The 5,554-nt window shown below is 35.8% G+C and overlaps 1 protein-coding gene across 4 annotated transcripts in view; it reads right to left on the bottom strand.

The window, feature by feature from the left end:
- LOC113008711 (sushi domain-containing protein 3) overlaps nucleotides 1–5,554 on the bottom strand; it is a 44,845-nt gene that overhangs the window by 39,198 nt on the left and 93 nt on the right. The window lies entirely within an intron of this gene.

The following is a 5,554-nucleotide window of genomic DNA, read 5'->3' on the forward strand; positions in this document are numbered from 1 at the left end:
TGGAGTGTAGCCTGAAAATTCTGCTTTGCCATCACTGAGGTAACTGTGACACATGAGATGAGAAGTCATTGATCTCTGTGGGGGAAACTGCACCATCACAGCATCTGAAGACCAAAGGAGTGTAAAATAGAAGGGAAAGACAAACATGATACACGAGGGAGGAGAAAACACTGAGATTAAATGTAATGTAATGATTAAATGTACACTGTAATCAGAAGTTAAAAGTTAATGCTTCCACTTTGATTCTTCTTTGGTTTCCACACCTGGACACTCAATTTAGTTCTCAGGATTGGAACACTTAACCACTTCCTAATCTGTAGGATGAGGATTTAAGGGAAGATCTGAGCTTTGGGTGACTCCCCACAGCGTTGACGTTAATTTGGGAGGGAAGTAACAGTGGCAGATTAAAAATAAGCAGTCAGATAAACATGTGAACTTGCAGTGACACGTCAAGAGGCTGGGGGACTGGAGTCCTGTAGAGTGTCTGAACTCCTGTCTGATCTACACCGCAGGGTGCAGTAAGAGTCCAGTAATAACTGGTACAAAAAGTGATTAGACGCTGCTGTTTTAAGAAGAGGTAATGACAGTGAGGCATTTTAATTTATAAAAAATGAATAGGAGCACAAATTGATATAAATGTCTTTAAAACTACGTTTATCGTTTTAAAAGAATTGAGTGAAAACTACAAACTATTTCATGTGAACTGAGGTGGATTTGGCTCTCAGTTTCGATTATCATAATATAATATCAACTGTTTCTAATAATAAATTAATTAAAATGTTCAGCCTTAATCTAGATTCCATTTCTGTTTACCTTTTATTTTACAGTGGATGTGTATCTATAAGAGTGCCATCTATAAAACAAACCATGCCAAATGCTCCAAAAACATACCTTGGGGAGGTATACAGCACCATCTTGTAGCAATCAGAGGTTAATGCAGTTCAACGGTGGAAATCAGAGAGCACAAAGCGACAATTGGCAAAGAATTGAAACCTATATTTTGCTGAAAACAGTACAAACACAACGTTTTAAATGTAGAACTTTTTTACATTTTTTTAAAGTGTATATAATTTACTTTTAAAGCTGATGCCTCCCTCATTAAACATTGGACACGGGTGTGTCACTTAAACACTACCTCTATGCTTGTTAGAGATTATGAAGCAGTGTTTTTCTACTTCTTCTTCAGTGCTATACGAAAGTCTTGAGCTACCCCTCATTTCTTGATATCCTCCAGGCTTTTTTGTAATGTTTAAAGTGCTCTTGAGCTATAGTTTTCCAGTTTTCTGAACTTTTAAAAGATTTTCTTTGGAGTTTCTTTCAGTCCAGTCCTTGTATCTGACCATTATCATAAGAATTTTTTTTAAAATTCTTGTTAAACCACTAAACACCAAAACATTCAAGCATTCAAGCATGCGACCCAAGGTATGAACCATACACATAACAGAGAACCAATTTTAAATGATATCTTTGGGCTGCTTGTTACTTGTAGCCTATCACAGAAATTTGTGATAGGCTTGTTCCCATATCTTTAGCAAAATCTATGAAAAATGCCAAAGATGACAGTTTCACTGGCATAAAATAGTATTTTTACACCAAAAACGTTAATCACAAAGCACTACTGACATATTTCAGCATGTTTTGCAGCGTGTCCTTGAAGATATCTGGGGAAACTGGACAAATGGATGACAAAGGAAGAAGTGGCAGACCTAAAAACAAATATCTACAGCAGGTGAACAGTATTTGACCACACCTTTGTGTTTCAAGGGCAAGATATCTCCGCGCTTCCTGCCCATTGATCCTGCGATAACCTCACCTTTTGTTAATCTTCTCATTCCCTCGCTACTACTTAAGATATTCTACATGCTGGAGTCTTATGTGTTGCATTTGTTTTTGATAAAATGTCTTGCTTTAAGTGGCTTACTAGTTAAGGACTAGTGTAGCACTTGACCTTTTTTTAAAAAAACCACAAATCTGTGCTGATGCCGAATGTGTAGAATGTCTTTGACATCAAAAAGACATCTGGGTGGAAACCTGTGTTCATGTAATCTTCACTTCTATCTTCACTTCATCCTAAAATGAGCTCAGGCCCAGAGAAGATAGCATTGTTTCTGGATCTTGTGTACATATGTATATTTTCTTTGCATGCTACAATTTTCTCTTGCACTGAAGAGTGTACAGAGATTTCTGTGGATTCCCTGAACCCTTCTCCTTTACCGTTACTTCTGAAACCCAGTCATGTTACTAATTAAACTAATTAGCGGTGAGATGGTCCACCAGTTGGTTTTTCAGCATAGAAGAAGTTTTCCAGTTTTTTTTTTAAATTGCCCCTGGCTTTTTTTTAATGAATTCAAATTCAACCAGACCTCCTATTTTTTTAAATCCATTTTAAACATTTCATATACTGTCTCTACTCCTATTTTAATTAGAAATATTCTTTACTTTTTAAACATTCTATTATTTTATCATAAATACATAGAAACACAACATTTAACCTGTAGTCAGCACAGTTGTGTACTGATCATGCCTCGAACTAATGATGTGTTGAAAGCAAACTGCTGCTAATGAGCAGCCTTCAGCACCACAGAAGGGTGGACAGCTCCCCTTCTCTGGATAAGCAGGATTTCAGAGAAGCTCCGCATAAAACTTTAATATATCTAATAAGTAAAGTGATATAAACATGCAGCAGGTGTGAACAACTGAGAGGTCTCAGAGTATACAAAGCCTGTTGATGTGCAACTGTTTCCTTACTATCATATTTTCTGTTGAATGATTTGTTATGAGGATAATTTTAATTTTAATTCAAATCTATTTTATTTATATATTTTATTTATATTTATATTATAGGATAGTCTGATCATAAAGAATTATAATAGTGTAGCCTAGAAGTAATCACTCTGAGTGATCAGCATCACTCTGAGACAGGATGTTTCTAATTTTAGAGATATTGTGTCAATGCAAGTAAGCAGTCTTACATATTTGTTTAATGTGCATTGAAGGACATATCCTGGTCAGAAATGACTCCAAGGTTCCTCAGTGTTACTGGAGGCCAAGGTAATGCCACCCAGAACTGGAATCTAGTTAGATACCATTGTTCTAACATTTTCAGGGCCAAATACACTTACCTCAGTTTTATCTGAATTTAGAAGCAGGAAATTAGAGGCCATCCAGGTCTTTATGTCTTTAAGACATTCCTGCAGTTTAAATAATTGGTGTGTGTTATCTGACTTCATGGATAGCTAGAGTTGGGTATCATCAACATACCCATGAAAATGTATGCTATGCCTCTGAATGATACTGCCTAAGGGAAGCGTGCATAATGTAAACAGAACTGGTTCTAACATGGAGCCCAGTGGAACTACATAATGAACCTTTTTGTGTGAAGAAGACTCCTGTTTACATGAATAAATTGGATTCTATTAGAAAGATGTGATTGAAACAACAGCAGGGCAAAACTTTCAATATCGACAGCGTGCTCTAGACTCTACAATTAGATATATATATATATGACAATAAATCACAGATGTGAACTGTTTGGTGCAAGCAATGGAGATGGATCCACAAAGACAATTTCTGTTGTTTTAAGATCATATTCCTAACAATAGGATGATTTCAACAAAATCATGACATTTTCGAAGGCTATTAATAAACATCAGCACCCTTAATAACAGCGTCAGTCTTAGAAAAATACTAAAGGACTGAAAATGGATGGAAAACTGCCATGTTGGGATTAAACATATTCACTGAGAAAAAGCTTTTGTTCTCTGTAGCGTTACTAAAACAGAGATTTAAAAATCCTTTCTGTTAAAAGAGAAAAATGATTTGGGAACCCTTAGTACTAAATTCTTAACATTCATAGAAATATTGTTTTTACTGTTGCAAAGAACTAAAAAAAATTAAACTGTTATTATCTGTCTATAATAGAAGTTACTTTATGAATTACATTTCATTATTTCTTCATATATTAGAAGATACAATAACAGTTACCTTTTGATAACTGTTTAAAGATAAAGGTTGTATTAATCCCAACAGAGTCAAAATTTTCAGCAAAAATAAAAAACATATATATAGTTTTTCTCTACCTGGATTAGCAATAGGCTAAACACTAACATCATTGTCAGGGCCAGCAGGAGTCTGGTGGAGGAAAGCTGTTTAGAAACTTCACTTGATGCCATTAACTCTGTGAATCCTCTAGATGGCAGTGTATGAATGCGGCCACACGTCAATGGTTTCCATACTGGCCTCCTGTGTTATGTTTTTATACCTGCTGGTGTGGTAGGGATTTCTGTTACATACAGAATAACATAGTTTAAACCTATATAAATACATTTTTCTCCATTAACCCCTCATTTATGTTGCAGTTCCAAAAGTTAGGACTATGCACACCCACTGTCCAAAAACAATTTCAAAGCAAAACTCCCAACTTTGCATTTTGAAACATTAAAGAACAACAGTGACATTTCCACAGAAGGTCAAGAGCTATGCTAACACTTTGATGCTTTATGATGCTTTTAATACAACATGACATTAGCCTGTTGCTTATGTCCCCCGATGACTAATTCATACTAATATATGAGCCACAGATTTTTTCCCTAATTTGTGTGACACTGACCTTTGACCTTGTATGCTATTATCTTTAACCATATGACTTGAGCAGAACTTTCTGAAATCTTTGGCTTCTATAAGCTCTAAAAACTTGATATTTTAAGATATTAATGCAATGTGTGATTTTTTTGTGATGTCATATTGAAAAGATCTAATCAAATACACTGTGTCACTTCTCTGCACAAGTGTTGTGCAGCTGTCTTGATGGCCTTTTGTATGACATATTACGCGATATGGTTCCCTGAATTTTTTCTTCAAGGTCAACTTTGATCTTGGCCATTAACATGAAGGTCAAGGTCAAATGCTTCTTCAGCCTGGGTACTCATGTCGCACAAGGCCAGTATATTGCTGTGAAGTTTGAAGATGATCTATAAAAAACGTTTCTACTGGTTTTCACATTTGGTGTGACCTTGATGTTTCAGCTAAATTAAATCAGCTCGAGCTATTGTTGGTATCTACCGTCACTCAAAGTTTGAAAATGATATCTCAACAACTGTGGACAATAGACTGCTGACAAACAGACAGACAGGCCGATTACTTAGAATAATTGTATAATTATAACAGAATAATGTTTTGTCCTCTTGCTGCGTTCTTGTTTGTTTTATTTGATCGTCATCATTGGATCACTGTTTCGTGATTGTTTGACCTGATTGATTTGTTGCTTCTATGAGGCGCTTTGTTTTATGACTTTAGAAACCTTCTGATAATTGCTATGATTCACTTTATAAGACAAACAGTTTTTGTGTACGAGCCACTGTTTTTTTTTTTTTACATAATTGATTAAGAAGTATTTCCTTCTCATCCCTTGAACACGTTTTTGTGTGTGTGTATGTGTGCTTTGCACACACACACACACGCACACTCTCACCCTTGCGCAAACTTTTTTCACCCGCCCTGATTGGTGGCCTCACAGCCACAGAGGGTGGGGAAACCTTGGGATTAATTAGCATAC

This window comes from Astatotilapia calliptera, chromosome 17 (assembly GCF_900246225.1).
Source record: "Astatotilapia calliptera chromosome 17, fAstCal1.2, whole genome shotgun sequence".
NCBI lineage: Eukaryota > Metazoa > Chordata > Actinopteri > Cichliformes > Cichlidae > Astatotilapia > Astatotilapia calliptera.